This window comes from Tamandua tetradactyla, chromosome 17 (genome assembly GCF_023851605.1).
Source record: "Tamandua tetradactyla isolate mTamTet1 chromosome 17, mTamTet1.pri, whole genome shotgun sequence".
Classification (NCBI taxonomy): domain Eukaryota; kingdom Metazoa; phylum Chordata; class Mammalia; order Pilosa; family Myrmecophagidae; genus Tamandua; species Tamandua tetradactyla.
Genome location: NC_135343.1, coordinates 37076522 through 37094167, shown reverse-complemented (window position 1 = coordinate 37094167; position 17646 = coordinate 37076522). Strand labels below are relative to the sequence as shown.

General features: G+C 37.6%; 1 protein-coding gene across 3 annotated transcripts in view; it reads left to right on the top strand.

The window, feature by feature from the left end:
• Window positions 1-1054: 1054 nt before the first annotated feature.
• The window catches only part of VPS54 (VPS54 subunit of GARP complex), a 177840-nt gene continuing 161248 nt past the window's right edge, over window positions 1055-17646 (top strand). For all 3 annotated transcript variants that reach the window (XR_013164300.1, XM_077134375.1, XM_077134374.1), the window contains exon 1: window positions 1055-1569. The gene's annotated coding sequence lies outside the window, so the exon portion shown is untranslated. The remainder of the gene's footprint in view (window positions 1570-17646) is intronic.

Genomic DNA, 17646 nt, shown 5'->3' with positions numbered 1-17646 from the left:
TCCTCTCAACTATTTTCGTGGCTTCCTTCCCTTTTGTCCTTCCCTTTTCCAAACTTCAGCTTTGTAGTGGGCAAAATACTATTTTGCAGAGAATTTGCAGTTTTAAAGTGACTTAGTGAAACTTCATCAACCTTTTTTCAATCCCCAATTGTAATAGAGTTACATTTTCACTTTAAAATATACTAAGTATCTTATAAAGGTCTGATACTTAAAAACCTATTTTTAAGAAAAGTAGTTTAAAAATTGAGTGAAATCTTGCTAAAATTAAGACTCAAATGATTGAGGACTTCTAAAAAAGTATTCTAAGACATTCTCTTTCTTGTGGATCCCATTTTAGTGATTTAAACTGCAAGCCCTCTGAAACTAGGCTGAATTGGAAGACTTTTAAGAATTAGACCGAAGAGTAATTAGTAACACGCACAGAGAGTAGGAATAACCGATTTCAGGACTAGAGAAGTGTTATAGGTGTTGAAAGGAAACCCGGAGCTAGGGGAAGACACGCAGAAGGACCGGGCTCGAGAAGGCCTTCATAGAAAGTTGATGCACTGTTTTCAGAGTCCAGTGGTGTTCTTGGGGGGCTGAAGGGAAAAGACCTATAATCCTTGAAAGTAAATTTATTTGGGAAACTCTCAGCGCCCCTTTGAGAGGTAAAAAGGGAGCTGTAATTTTGCGGAAGTATCTGCGTTAATAGGTCCTGGGTGATTTGACAGCGTTTGGAGTCGGTTGGCTGTGGGGTAGACGAGGGCCACGCTGAGTGACCGCGACCCTGTCCCAAGGAAGGCCGGAGGCACCACCTGGTTGCTCCTGCGTACAACTCAGGGTGGGGGGAGGGTTGTCAGGAAAAAGAAAGTACTCAGCGTGGATTTCTGTCTTTACGTGCAGGGTTATTAGAGGCGCCCCGAAGCGGAGCGCGGGGTATTTCCCTACGCGCGGAACGCGGAGTGCGTCCGCGGCGGGCGCTGGGTCCCGCACCCAGGCCCCTCTCGCCAGGTGGCGGGCGCTCCCCCCGCCCCAGGCCGCGGCCCTCCCGCCCCAGTGGAGCCGCGCGGTGGATTGTGGGCTGGGGGCTGCAGCGGCCTCGAGGCGGCCTTACGCGCTGTCTTCCCGACCGGGCCGGGCCGGGCCTGGCCGGCGGGGTGAGGAGAAACGGTGGAGCAGGGAGCAGAAGCGCTAGGGGCAGTGGTCGCGGAGCGGCGGCAGTGGCGGCGGCGGCGGCGGCGGCTCCTCTGGAGGCCGGGGATGTGGGAGAGGCGGTGGCAGCAGCGGCGGAGGCGGCGCTGCGGACCCGGGGGGAACTGCTGGCTGACAGGACACCCGGGAGAGACGTGAGGGAACTGCCGCTGCCGCCTCTCATCCCTGAGCGGAGCCGGGCTCGAGAGCGCGGCCCTGCGCACTCCCGGCCGACCGATCAGGCGGCGCGGGGCGGGAGCGGGAAGCCGGGCTCGGGTTCAGCGGGGCCCGGGGCGCCGGGAGGCGGCGGCCGCGGAGCAGCCTGTGCGCGACGTGGAGGGCTGGAGGCGGCGGCGATGCAGTAGGCCTCGCTCTGGGGCAGCTGCCCGGGACCCGTAGGTAAGTGTCGGGCTGGTCTCCCTCGGCCCCCAGGGCTTCGCGGCCCACCCTCGACCCGATCTGCGGTGGGAAAAAGGACCGAAACCCCACCCCCTCTGTCTCCTCCTCTTCGGCCCAAAGCTGAGTTTCGATCCCAGCTGACCCGCGCTGAATCTTCCATTCGCCGGTCTGCCACCTCGTCTTCCTTTTCCTCTCCCTCCAGGATCGAGGTTGGCAGCTGTTCTCCCACCTCCTCTCCGCGGCCGCCTGCCCGCTCTAGCCCCCCTCGCGGCTCTCCGGGATCCCGGCTTGGGAACTACCCCCCCCTTCCCCTTGGCCCACCCCCTTTAGACATTGCCCCCAAACTTTCCCTTCTTTTTTCCGGCCGGGCCCGTAGCCCCCTTTTGATCTTTATGAAATCACTTACATTTTATGTTATTTTTTCTCCACTAGGGAAGAATAACTCAGTGTTCTGCAGCTTGGGAATTTTCGCTCGTAATAATTTCTTCAATAATTGATTTTCTTCTCCAGTTCTGCTTCTTTCCATCCCTACCTGAATACAAAAACAGGCCGCCCTTGCCCTCTAGTCGTTGACTAGGGAACTTTTGCCTGCCCATTAAAATTAGCAACTTTGTCTGTCCATGTGCTGAGTTCAGGGGTGGTATTTTTAGAGTTTTCGCCGACCAGAGCTGCGAAACTCTTTATGTATATTTTTAATCCCCCTTTGGTCAGCTTTATTTTTTGGTCTTCACTGGAGGCTCGCCTTACTTTCAGAGAATTAAATTGTTTGGAGGGTTTTTGATTTTCAGTTGACTTTCTGAATTGTCAAACCCGGGGCAATTTTTATAGTAAATACTTACAATACTTGAATTATTTGTAGTGGCCTCCGAAACGCGTTACTGTGATAAACTGCAGCTGGACATTCGGGGTAACATTATAAATGTGGCGGGAGTTCTAATTTGAAAAGTACCTTGACAGCTTTAGTGATTTCTAAGCAGTTATGATAGAACAGATGGAATGATGAGGTTTGTTTTTGTTTGACCGTTTGTATTGCAGTCAGAGTCTAATTTCCGAGAGATGGGTATTACTTGCTGGTTCATAGTGATCATCATTGCTGCACATCATAGGTTTTGGTAAAAGTGATCAATATATGTAAATTTCGGGTAGTGGATAGTTGTGGTTTGAGGGATTAGTGTTTGCAATTTATTGTAATTGAGCTGTTTTTAAATTATGCTCTGGTAATGTCAGAATTATTACACTACCAGTCTGAAAAACATTATAATCTGAGGAATGCCCCCCCGAAAGAAAATGCTTTGATGATTTTCTTTATATGAGGAATGTATCATAACAAAGCTGTGCGGACTGTCCATTTTTTTGTTGTTGGTGGTAATTCTCATGTTTTGCTTTGTAGAGGTATTGTTACTATAGCATTTGCCTTTCTGAATGTTTTCATTGTTTTCAAAATTATGGTTGGTAAAATTGTTCTAAAGTTTATCAGGGAAAAATTATTAAGCGTACATATGTTTATGTATTCAGGTAAAGTTATTTTTTTTCTTGATAGGTAGTTAATAATTTTATGTCAATTAAAATCTTAACCCATGAAATGGCAAACTTTGCAGAAGTTTTTAATCACACTCCTTTTCTTATCAATAAAAGTTGATTAGAATTTGCTTTTTTAAAAAATCACCACTATTGAGATATAATTAACATGCTATTAAGTACATCCATTTGAAGTGTACAGTTAATGGTATATGTTTTGAGTTGTGCAAACATCATCATAGTCTAATTTTAGAACATTTTCCTCACCTCAAAAGTAACCAATTGGTACCCATTAACAGTCATTCCCATTTCTCCATTTGCACTCCCAGTCCTAGGCAATCATTAATCTACTTTGGTTTCTATACACTTGCCTCTTATGTGCTTTTCATATGAATGGAACCAGCCCATACGTTTCTTGAAAAGTTTTTTTTTAAAAATTTTTTATTAATAATTTTTGTGTTAGTGAAGTTGTAGGTTTACAGAACTAGCATGCATAAAATATAAAATACAGAGTTCCATATACCACCCTCTTATTAACACTTTGCATTAATGTGGTACATTTGTTACAATTCATGAGAGAACATTTTTATAATTATTAATTATAGTCCATTTACAATAGGGTTCAATGTTTGTACAATCCTATGTTTTTTCTTTTAATTTTTATTCTAGTAATGTATATATAATCTAAAATATCTGCTTTTAACCATGTTCGCTTATATGATTCAGTGCTGTTAATTACAGTCACAATGTTGTGAAATCAGTGTACATGTTTAAAAACGTTTTTTATGTGGGTCAGAGAGTATGCAATTGATCACCAGTATCGAAAACCATTTTTAAACAGTTGACATACAGTTCAGTTGTGCTCAGCATTTGGAGAAAGAAAAGTTTGGAGAAAGAAACGAGTTAAGATGAATGGCTTCAGTGACCTTTAGAGGTGGTCTGGGCACCTGGGGGTCAATAAGTAAAAAAAAGTTCAGCTTACCATTGAATATTAAAATGCTGGGGTTGGAAAACAACATAAAGGTCACCTGTGTACTTCCTGCTTGCCTCACAAATATATGGCAGAAACCAGATAAGAAAATCTGAGTAGTGGAAGCTTGACTCTCTAGGATGCATGGCTCAGGATACACGATGTGGCCATGACCACGTAAGGCAAGAAATTGGTATTTGGAAATTAGAATTGTTTAGGCTCTGTTTAAATTAATTCATTTGATAGAGCAAGGAAAAAACTGAACATTCCCCCAACTTTGGGGTGTGGAGTTGAATTAACATATTGACTAAGATAAAAATCCATGTTATGGAATCCTGTAAAATGCTTTTTTCTTATTATAACTTAAGGAGGGTGGCATATATATTCTTGAGACATCTTCTTGTAGTATTAACGTCTTAATTTTAAAAATACAAATTTTTAAAGCAAAATTCATTAAAAAAAATTACAGTTAACAAGACTGGTTGGACACCTTCTTTTTCAATGACCAAGGACCCCAACTTACAAACCATTGGTTGTTAACCAGGGTGATTTTGCCTTCCAAAGTACATTTGGCAGTGTGTAGAGACATTTTTGGTTGTCACAACTGAAGGTGAGGTGCTATTGGGTTGAGGCCAGAGATACTGCTAAACATCCTGCAATGCACAGGACACATAACACCTTTCTAAACCTATGGTTTGCAAGACTCTGGTGAGGGTCCAAGCTATGGTTCCTGATCCCCACTATATGAGAAAGTAATTTCCATGGGAAAATAGTTTCAGTGAGTGAATTACATTCTCTTTAGATCCTCTAGCAACTTTCTGTCTTTGATGACAGAGGCAATTGAGGGGAAAATTTTAAGGAAATCTTTGACATAATACAGATATTCTTTAAGTTTAGTTCTCCTTAACGCTGAAGAAAATATTTTTTCCTGAAAATGGTAGCTTTATTTTACTACCTTTTTTAAGTATTATTATTACATTTTGAATTTCAGTTACTGATGTAGTAGGTTTTTGAAATTGGAAATTGATATGTTGCATTTTCTCATCCAGAAGTGCTTTTTCTGGCAGACAGCCTCAATTATAAAGAAAAGAAAAGTATGTTAAATTAATTTATTTATGCTGTGAATGTCCAAAATAATTCAAAGCTTATATGTGGATCTCATCTTTTTTTTCTGTAGCCTCCACTTATGACTCTTATTTTATGTGTTTTTAAATAAGTTTAATTCCTTTTACATTTATTACCTTCATTGACTTTTTTTGGTATGGTGGTGGTGGTGGTAGTGGTTGGGAATTGAACCTGGCTTTCCCACATGGCAGGTGCATTCTACCATTGAACCACCCGTGCACCCTTAATTGATTTTTGAAGGCAGTGAGGTCAGGTTAGATGAATACCGAACGTAGGCTATTGAATTTAGAAATCAGTCGATTCCTAACTTTTCCAGAGTCAAGATACCGGTGAAGATGGGAGACAGATTGCTAAGAAAATGGACCAAGGAAATACTAGAACTAAGTACTATTCTTTCAAGAGATTGGCCAGTGAAGGGGAGATAAGAAGAAGTAGCTTAAGGAGACAGTGTTGAGAAAAGAACATTAATACTCACACTTTTTTGTTTGTTTTGAGTAAAGTGATGAAATTGAAGATAGGGGAGTCAGGATATAATTAATAGAACAGGATCTGAGAAGAAGTGGGAAGAGGGGAGATCTAGAACAGCAGTTGGGAATTAACTCTGGAAAAGGGTAAAACCTATTCATCTATCACAGAAAGTTAGGAGGTGGATATAGGTGAGAATTAGGTTTGTTAAGATATGAAAGGAAGGAAAAATAATATCTGAGGATTGTGTGTGTATGAGAGAGATACTTTTTTTTTCTGTATGGGCAGGCACTGGGAATTGAACCTTGGTCTCCAGCATGGCAGGTAAGAATTCTGCCACTGAGCCACAGTCTCACTGCCTGAGGCAGTTACTTTTTTGAGTGTTCAATTGATGGAGGTGGGCTAGAAGACAAGAGAGTGATGAAAGTTTGTTACAAATGCTGTGGGGGATGGGAAAGAGAAGTGTTTCATGATAAGTGAAAGGACTGCTTGGCAGTATCAGGAGCTCATCTGAGATTGGAATTCACATTTGTAATCAGCATGATTTTACAGTTTTCTCTGTCAGTGTTTTGCAGCCAAGAACAAAGCAAGGAAAGATTGTATTGAAGATGAGGGGAGGAATTAAAAGTGTAGGAAAAACTGTTGAAGCATTGACCATGGGATCCAGGTTAAGTAGAGAAGCTGGATAGAGGAGAACTGGGCTAAGACTCCCAAACAGTAGGGAGAGGTATCATGTAAATGTCAAGGTAGTGAGTATAAAATGCTAATTTAGGGTTGGCTTGCAATTTGTAGTAATTAGTCTTTGCAGAATATGAACTTTATAGTTACATTATACCTTAACTAACACTTAATATTTTCATTCTTGAAGCATTTACTGACTTTGCAGACGAGTATCTAGCTATTTTGCTTTATTTTCCCTTAAATAAGAATCCTGTAATGTTACTTAACATTTATTGTGTACCCACTCTTTTAGATTATTTGAAGACCCTGCCCTCTAGGGACTTAGGTATAAAATGTATCTTATTAACAAAGATAGTCTGCTAACACTCTTACTTCTACTCTGGAGTAAAGCAAGACAGGGAGAATATAAAACAGTGGATGAATCCATGAGTTGTTTTTAGGAATATATATATATTTAACTTTTTTTTATTGTACAGTGTAATATATACAAAGCAAATAAAACAGCAGTAGTGTTCAAAGCACTCTTTGACAAGTGGTTACAGGACAGATCCCAGAGCTTGTCATGGGCTACCATACAATCCTCTCATATTTTTCCTTATAGCTGCTCCAGAATATAGGAGGCTAGAGGGTTTAAATACTTTTTTTATCATCATGATCGACTTTTTTTTCCTTCTTTTCTTGTGAACAATAACATATATACAAAAAAGCTGTAGATTTCCAAGCACAGTACCACAATTAGTTGTAGAACATATTTCAGACTTTGACATGGGTTACAATTTCTCAATTTTAGATTTTTACTTCTAGCTACTCTACAATACTGGAGATGTTTTTAGGAATATATTAAGATATGGTTTCTTCTAACAAAAGTTTTCAAGGAAGGGTGAATTATGCAGATTTTATTAAAATTTTTTTGTAGGCATTTTAATTAATGCTTATCGGCTTTACATAATTGTGATATATCTACTCTCCAAAACTTTGAATGAGTAGTTTTAGGATTTATTTCACTTTGAGTAACAAAAATTTCACTAGTACTGCAGTCAATATCAATGACCCCGAACAGTAAAATAAAACACCCAAACTGTATTTGTTTTTCATTAAAATTTTTACATGCTGGAGATAGATACCAGGCCTGTAACCTGTAATTTCATTGGCTAATGTAGTATTGTTATTTTGGTGTATTGAATCTATGATGAGCACTAGGGAAAAAGGCATTCCTTTTATTTTGAATAAAATCCAGATTTATAAATTACATATTATTATATGGGAATATATATGACTTTTAAAATTTCTTGCATGGCTATTACCCATAAATTATACTTATAGCCATTTAAAAACATTTAAAGCCGATCTTACAAATAGTTATAAACTGTTAGCTCACTGGAATTCCAGTTTTTATCCTTTTAGCCAACATGATCTCTTATTTCTTCTTGTCACTACATTAAAAGTAAGCAACTTTAAGAAGCAGAGGCATTCAGTTTCCTGCAAGGCACAGGATCTCATAAATGTCGAATGGGAATGTAAAGAAAAAGCAGATTAGTACCACATTATTCATATTTTCTGGGTTCCTTTAACTTCTTCCATATTCCTTTAAAGCTCCAGATGAGTAGATATATATGATTCATATGACTATATGACAGTCGTAAATTGTTAGTATTTTTTGAAAGCCCAGATCTTTAAGTTTTAGCTTCATTATTGAAATTGTTGAGGGCAACAATGTGTATGATGCCCAATTTTAAAAAATACTTTGATGACTTTAAAAAATGCTGATTAAACTAGATTTTGCCAGATGATAAATCTTATACTTAAGTAGTATAGAAGTATATTGTTGTTTATATGTAAGTTGTATGAAAGAAGCTTAACTCTACCATTTATCAGAAATTGACTCTTAATATTTCAAAATGTTGTGGAAAATGCTTCATAGAATATGAGCTATATGAGATATTTTAAACAACCATGATAAAAAATTACTCCTGATTTCTAATAAATTGATCTTTGGTAATACATTACAATATGGTGTTCAGCATTTTTTTCTTGCATATATCAGTACTTCTAAATTTGGGAAAATAAAGATTGCTGTTTTTTGTTTAATATTTCAACAATAGCAGTGGGTATTGACTTTTTTTACTAAATTTAAACTGAAATTGTACCCCAAAATGCTACCTTTCTTTGTCTCCACTGTAGGAGAAAAAAACCCACTTTATTCATATAGTTCCAATTCAAATAGATACATTGCAAAAATTAATTTATAGATCAGTTATTTGGAATTCAGAATTTCCAGTTGAATGTGCTAAAATGATAGTCTATAGCACATTTATCTCATATACAGCTAATGAATTATCCCTTTGCAAAGAAAAATATGGTAAAGTACACTGATAAAAATGTACTGTATCTTTCTTCTTGTGGCATAATTTTCTGTCAGTCCCAGTCTTATAAAATTCTTATCACAATTAAATGTCAATTATTTCTATTTTAAAATTTTAATATAAGGTGGACATCAATAATAATTACCCAAGTAAATAATTGTTTTCAAATAAGTAACTGATCTGATTAGGATAAAAAGAGAAAGAAGAGGAAAGTGCTGGGTACCTGAAGTGGGTGGGAGGCAGGAGAGAAGAATTTAGATTTTTTCATTGGAGAGGCAGTATAGTGTAGTGACAGAAGCACAGACTTTAGAAGCAGAAGAGCTGAATTCAAATCCTATTGGCACAATTAACTAGCTAAGTGGTCTGAAATCAAGTCACTCTTGAACCTGTTTCTTCATCCTTATAATAGGGATCATTAATTCATTAATTTACTCATTCATTTAAAAATGTTTATCTCACTAGGTTGTTTTGAAGCCAGTAAAACAATTTAAATGAAAGGGAGCAATTATGAACTGTATGGTGCTAGTCAAATATTAGTGATGATATAATTCTTCTTATTGTCTTTTCGCTGCTCCTCTTTTCCCTATTATACTTCCTTCTTTCATTGATAATGTTTTCACTGTACTCTTGATTTTAGGACTTCAGGGAACTACTTTCAGAATTTGTGGTGGGAGTGCAGCAATCCAGGTTTGCCCAAGTGCCAGCTGATGATCTTTTTTTTTTTTTTTTCAGATAAGGCCACTCTTTCTGTACCTCTTTATTTTCAGTTGGTTTGTTGCTGTTTGTCTATAAATATACTCAGGCTTCCCATATCCTAAAGAATTCTTGCTCAATTCTTAATCTTTTTCTGTCACCACCAAGGAGATGTTGATCTTGTTGCCCTTATTATTTCATCACTTCCTAACCTCTTTGGGATAGCTTCTGCCCCAATCACTGTCCTAAAACTGCTGTAATCCAGTATTCTTTCTGAAGTTAGTAACCTCCTTGATTTTTTTGCATCATGCTGACACCGCTGCTTACATTTTCCTCCTTCACAGCAGTTCACCATTGGCTTCATTAACACTGTACTATCTTTCTCCTCTGGTATTTTTTTTCCCTTTCTTTCTTTCCTCTAAATGTTTTTGTCTCACTCCTTGCTCTTGGTTCTCATTAGTTCTCTTCTTTTTCCACACTTTCCCCTTTGTAATATCACTTTCATATTATTAGAATTATCTACTCTACCTTTCTGGTAATGTAGTTGAACCAGGAACAATGATGGAAAATTCAGGGAGGCAGCATTTTGTTCACTACGCAAAAGAATTTTTTTTTCCTAAAGTGATTATAATTGTTTTACTGTAATAATTTACTTTTGAAGTAGTAAATTCTCCACCATTGAAGTTTTTCAAGTGGAGGGAGAAAGACCTCTTATAGAAAGGATTCATTCATTAGATAGAAAGCTGAGCCAGATAGTCATTTAATGTCTTTTCTAACTCAGAGATTGTAATTTTTCTCTTATCCATTCCACTACTATGGATTCAACTTTCACCTTCATTCATGTCTTCCAAAGCATTCTACCAGTCCCTCCCCCAACTGTCTCCTTGTCCATTTTCTTTCCCACAAGCACAGTTTTTTTTCATCAAAATTGATTCTGTTCTAAGCCACCATGTTTTCTATCTTTATCATCACTTTCCTGTTTTTTTCTTTTTTCTTTCCCTTTATTGGCTTAGCTTTGAGAACCATTGTTCTATGCTTTGGCTACTTTTCTAACAGCACATTATACCCGCCCAGATTAGTTTGCCTTCCCCTAATTTGCTTAAGTTTAAATTTAATTTAAAACTTTGTATGTAACTGCCCAAATGTTAACTCTTGCAGGCCATTTAAAAAGTAATATTGTTTAATAATAGTAGTAGTTGCTGTTATTTGTCAGCTGCCTACTATGTGCCAAGTATTGTGCCATGAATTTAGATATGCTATGTCATATAAATCTTACAACATTTCTATGAGGGACATGTTGTTGTCCGCATTTTAAAAATGAGGAAAGTGAGTCTTAGGAAGCTAAGAAAATTGTCAAAGTTTACATGACTGATAAATGACAAAGATCTGACTCACTCTGTAGCCAGTACTCTTAACTGTGTATTCTGCGTTACAGAAAGGTAGAGATCTAGAATCAAACTTCAAAAAGAAAAATAATGTTATACAAACAAGAAGATTCATTTTTGGCCTAGGCTTTTAGATTATTTTGAATGTATGAATCTATATGAGAAATTGTTAGTGGCTTATTTGTGTTTACCTCCTCTTCCATGATAGTCATTTATTCATTTGTTCGTTAATTCATTAGACATTCATGCAGTCTATTGCGTATCTTCTGTGGTCTTCACTGCACTGGGTGTGGTATAGAAAGGTGAATTTTGTAATATTGGGGGGAGGGGAGCATGCAGGGAAGACAGGAAATAAGGAGATAAATACATACTTATAGTTTAAGGAAATATTAAGATCACAAACTATAAAGCCTAGTGGTAGAGAATAATGGTGTGTGTGTGTGTGTTGGCCAGAGGGTATATGAGGGAGTGGGGAGAAGGACTCAGGTTGGGGGAGGATATACTTAGAGAGGGTTGTTAAGAAAGGCCTATTATCCTACTAGACAGTGACACAGATAACCCTGTTAACATTTTGTTGTATACCTTTCCATACATTATAGCCATGTGAAGTTTTTATATTGAAATGTGTATTCTGTTTTAAAACCCTATAATTGAGTCTCTTGAAACAATAGCCCACATGTTTTTTTTAGTTTCTTCACTTTCTATTCTATCCCAACCTCTTCGGTCTGCCTTCCACCCCAGTTCTTGGACTTGACATTGCTTTCTGATGTGACTGGTGATTTCCTAATTGCCAAATCTAAAGGAGGTTTTCTCCCCTTATAATTTTATTTGTGAATTCTAGGGTACTATTTCTTTTCTGATTTTTCTCTTACCTTCTTGTATAGTCCCTCTTGTCTTTTCACAAGCTTGCCTCCCTCTCATTGCTCTCTCCAGAAATGTTAGCGTCCTCTGGGGTTCTGTCCTTGGCCCTTCTCTCTTACTATTACTCTACCAGAGTGATATATTCAACAGTAGTGTCTTAATGACTTACCAGAGTTGTGGATGAAGTCCACACTTCTCTGGAAAGTATTCAAGGCTCTTTATAATTTGGCTTCTGCCTGCCACACAGCTCTTTCCTTGCCCCTCTTCCGAAACACTTCACTCTGCCCATATGGCCACCTACTTGCATTCCCTCTCTGCTAGGCCCTTTCTCATTATGACTGTAAGTGCATTGTGTTCTGTTTTCTGCTTGTGTTAATTACTCCCTCTTGTTTGCTTTTGTCACTCCTAACATTTAAGACTCAGCTCAAACATGGTTGGAAGCCTTTTTTGATCCTCCCAGTCTGAGATGTGTGCTTGATCCTTTCTGACTTCCACACTTTATGGCATAGGATGTCTCCTTTTTTGCATCTAGTATTCTTTGTGAGTAGTGCCTATTTGTGGAATGAATAAGTATATTATATGTATTACTAGAGCCAATTTTTTTGTTTCATATTTTAAAATCTTTTTTTACTGATTAATTTTATTTATTAAACATAATACACAAACACAAACATTCTTACCATATGATCATTCCATACTTGATATATAATCAGTAACTCACAATATCATCACATAGTTGTATATTCACCATCATGATCATTTCTTAGAACATTTGCATCAATTCACAAAAAGAAATAAAAAGAAAACAGAAAAAAATTCATACATATGATACTCCTTACCCCTCCCTTTCATTTGACACTAGCATAAAATAGTTCTTTTTAAGACAGTTTTCTAAGATTGTCAGTGCCATGGTGATGTTTAGATTCCCATTTAAAAAAAGGAGCTTACACACTCAAATTTAAGCTATTTAAAAATGACACCTTATAATATAGTGTGCAGTCCCTTTCTACATATAACCTTGTAATAGCATGCACCCTAATTGTAGGGGCAGTAAGTAGGTTATAGTCTCATTGCAATTATTACCTTTATCTTTTTATAGGCAGATTTTTAAAAAAACTTAGAGCTTATTATGTTATTGATAATCTCTATTTGCAAGAAAAAATTGAGTGAGGAATGGATAGTAACCATATAAGTAATAAAATTCTCTTTCCAATTGACCGTCTTTGTAGTTTTGGAATTGAGTATGGTAAGCATTTAATATGCTTAAACATTTTTTCTTAATATAATTAAGGCTTAAACCATTAAAATATTTTAAGAATTTTGTAAGCTTAAAATATATATATTTTTTGTCATGACTGCCTTACAAATGTAGAACATTAGTTTTCATTAGATCCTATATTATGAAACTAGATAGCAACTAAATATGAATAATTGATCATATATGTAGGCTATTACAAATAGTCATTATTCTTTATTGCTGCTTGGAAAATACTAAAATCTTTTGTTATACTGGCTTTGCCCATTTTGGATTAAAATAATTAATGGCCAAAAATCACCTCTAGCAATTAGTTATTACAATCCAGCATGAAGAGTAAGTTTAGTAATGCTTGTAGGATTATGAACAGGCTTATTGAAATGGAAGAGGCCTTAGCAATCTTCTAGTCAAAATCTTTACTTATTATAAAAATAGCAGCCCAGAAAGGGGAAAGGATTTGTCCAGTATAACTTTTTTTTAATTTTTAAAAACTTTTTAAATTGTGTAATATAGCATATATACAAAGCAAAGAGAGAAAAAAGCAATAATTTTCAAAGCACTCTTCAACAAGTAGTTACTGGACTGATCTCAAAATTTGTTATGGGTTACTATACCACCCTCTCAGATTTTTCATTCTAGCTGCTCCAGAACATTGGAGACTAGAAAGAATATATATTTTTATCATTACTTTTTTTCTCTTTTGTGAAAAAGAACGTATATACAAAAAAGCAATACATTTCAAAGCACAACACAACAATTGTAGAACATATTTCAGAGTTTGAATGGGTTACAATTCTATAATTTTAGCTGCTCTAAAATATTGGAGACTAAGAGAAATATCAATATAATGATTCAGCAGTCATACTCGTTTGTTAAAGCTTACCTTCTCTGTATAACTCCATCATCACCTTTGATCTTTTCCCACTCTTTAGGGGTATTTGGGCTATGCCCCTTCTACCTTTTTCATATTGGAAGGGCTTTCAATACTATGAGGTCAGGAGACATAACTAGCTGATGTTCTGGAGAGGCTGGGCCCTCTAGGTTTTAGGACTTATCTGGTCCAGGGACCCATCTGAAGGTTGTAGGTTTCTGGAAGGTTACCCTAGGGCATGGAACCTTTGTAGAATCTTATATATTGCCCTAGGTGTTCTTTAGGATTGGCTGGAATGGTTTTGGTTGGGGTTTGGCAAGTTATGATAGGTAGCAATGTCTGGCTGAGGTTTGCATAAGAGCAACCTCCAGAGTAGCCTCTTGACTATATTTGAACTGTCTCAGTCACTGATACCTTATTTGTTACACTCCTTTTCCTCCTTTTGGTTAGGATGTCATTGTTGGTCCCATGATGCCAGGGCCAAACTTATCCCTGGGAGTCATCTCCTATGCTGCCAGGGAGACTTTCACCCCTGGATGTCTTGTCCCATGTAGTGGGCAGAGCAATGATTTCACTTGCAGTGTGTGGCTTAGAGAGAGTGAGGCCACATCTGAGCAACAAAAGAGGTCCTCCAGAAGTAGTTCTTAGGTTAAGCTTTTCTGCTACCTACATAAGCTTCACAAGAGCAAGCCTCAAGATGAAGGGCTTCAAACTCACTGCCCCCCCACCCCCATGTGTGGGACATGACTCGCAGGAGTGTCAACCTTCCTGGCAACATGGGGCAGAAATCCTAGAGTGAGCTGGGACTCAGCATTAAGGGATTAAGAAAGCCTTCTAGACCAAAAGGGGGAAGAGAGAAATGAGACAAAATAAAGTGTCAATGGCTGCAAGATTTCAGAGTCGAGAGGTTATCCTGGACTCTGCATAGGTTATTCCTATGCATTATATAGATATCACCTTTTTAGTTAAGGTACGTTGGAGAGGCTGGAGCAAAGTGCCTGAAAATGTAGGGCTGTGTTCCAGTAGCCATGTTTCTTGAAGATGAATGTATAATGATATAGCTTTAGCAATCTGATTGTGTGATTGTGAAAAGCTTGTGTCTGATGCTCCTTTTATCTACGGAATGGACAGATGAGCAAAACATAGGAATTAAAAATAAATAAATAATGGGGGAACAAATGTTAAAATAAATTTAGTTGATTGAAGTGCTAATGATGAATGAAAGGGAGTGATAAGGGGTATAGAAAAAAATAGGGGGAACAAAGGCTAAAATATATTGGGTAGTTGGAAATACTTAGCAGTCAATGAGAGGGAGGGGTAAGGGGTATGGTATGTGAGTTTTTTAATTTTTTCTTTGTATTTCTTTTTCTGAATTAATGCAAATGTTCTGAGAAATGATCATGGTGATGAATATACAACTATGTAATGATATTGTGAGTAATTGATTATATACCAAGAATGGAATGATCATATGGTAAGAATGTTCGTTTTTGTATGTTGTTATGTTTAAAAAAAGAAAAAAAGATCAAGGGCTGGGCTGATTGAGTTAGGCGTCCCTAATGTTTGACACAGTATCAGGGGTTTCCCTGGTGGTAAAGTTTAACAGTTCCATACTTTTCTTCCATCCCTAAGGACTTTGCCAATACTTTTTTTTTTTTTTTTAACTTTTTTTATTGTGTAATATAACATATATACAAAGTAAAAAAAGAAAAAAGCAATAATTTTCAAAGCACTCTTCAACAGACAGTTACAGGACAGATCTCAGAGTTTGTTATGGGCTACCATACCATCCTCTCATATTTTTCCTTCTAGCTGCTCCAGAATATAGGAGACTCGAAGGAATAAATATTTATTTTTTATCATATTGACTTTTTCTTTTTTCAGAACTGATCTGGTCCAGGGATGCATCTCGAGGTTGTAAGTTTCTAGAAAGTTACCCTAGTGCATAGAACCATTGTAGAAAGCTATATATTCATTCTACATTATAGGTGTACTTTAGGATTGGCTGGAATGGTTTTGGTTGCGGGTTGGCAAGTTATGATAGTTAGTAATGTGTAACTGAAGCTTGAGTAAGAACAACCTCCAAAGTAGCCTCTCGACTGTATTTGAACTCTCTCTGCCACTGATACTTCATTATTTACACTTCTTTTCTCCCTTTTGATCAGGATGGAATTGTTGATCCCACCGTGCCAGGTCTTAATTCATCCCTGGGAGTCATCTCCAGCTTCTCCAGGGAGACTGTCACCCCTGGATGTCATGCCCCACATTGTGGGGAAGACAATGATTTCACTTACAGAATTGCTTAGAGAGATCTACATCTGAGCAACAAAAGAGATTTTTCCAGAAGTAACTCTTAGGCATACCTATAGGCTAAGCTTTTCCTTTATGTACATAAGCTTCATAAGAGCAAGCCTCTAGATCAAGGGCTTGACCTATTGATTTGAGTGTCCCTAATGTTTGACACAGTATCAGGGGATTTCCTAATGTAAAGTTTAATAGTTCCATATTTTTTCTCCCATCCCTTAAGGAATGGTTACATGCATCACAACTTCATTCCTTCTTGCAGCCATTTAGTAGTCAGTTGCATGTATACATCACAGTTCCCTCTTCCATTCTTCAGTCATACTCTTAAGCGTCCTCCATCCATTGAGAATTGCAAGCACTGTCACCATAAACACCAGTATGCAAATATCCATTTCTGCCCCCACTCTCACTTCCTGCAGGTATAATCTAGCAACGGGGTTGCAGGACCAAATGGCAGCCACACCCCTAGTCTCCTGTGGAACCACCCCACTGCCCTCTGGAGGAGCTGCACCTTTCACCTTCCCTACCAACAGTGAATAGGTACATCTCTTTCTCCACATTTTTTCTAGCTTGCTTCTCTCTGTTTGTTTTTAAATAGTTTTATTTGCACATAATACGATTCAATCTAAGTAAATAGCTATACCTTTGCCACCATAATCTATATAAAGACATTTCATTTTCTTATGCAAAAAATCCATACCCCTCCCCCATTTCCCCTCTTGTTGACATTTAGCTTTAGCTAATGCCTTTGTTACATTCAGTGGAAGCATTACAATGTTGCTGTTGACTATAGACCCTAGCTTGCATGCATTGATTATATATTTTCCCTGTATACCATCCCATTTTTCACCACCTTGCACTGTTGGCATTCATTTTTTCTCCTTCATGCAAAAACGTTTTTATATTTGGGCATTTAATCACCATCATTGACCACTCTAGATTTTGTGAAGTTATACAGTCAAGTCTTTATCTTCTGTCTTTCCTTCTGATGTCCTACATGCCCCTAATCTTCCTCTTTCAACCATATTCATACTCATTTTTGTTAAGTATACTTATATAATTGTGCTGCCGTGAGAGCATATTGTGCTATCCATTTCTTGATCTATACAATCAATCCTTTTGAACATTTTGTACTCCTTTAGCATCAAATGCCCAATCTCTGATCTCTTTCTGTAACTTGATAAACTTTATTTTCAACTCTAGCTCTCAAAGTTCATTCATTAATATTAGTTCATATTATTGAGACCATACAGTATTTGTCCTTCTGTTTCTGGCTAATTTCACTCAGCATAATGTCCTCAAGGTTTGTTCATGTTGTTACATTACATTACCTTGCATAATATTCCATTGTATGCATATGCCACAACTTGTTTAGCCACTCATCCGATGATGGATATTTGAGCTATTTCCATCTCTTGGCAGTTGTAAATAATGCCCTATAAACATCAGTGTGTAAATGTCCATTTGTGTCCTTGCCTTCAGTTCTTCTGAATATATACCTAGTAATGGGATTGCTGGATCATATGGCAGTTCTATACTTAGCTTCCTGAGGAACCACCCAACTGCCTTCCAGAGAAGTTGTACCA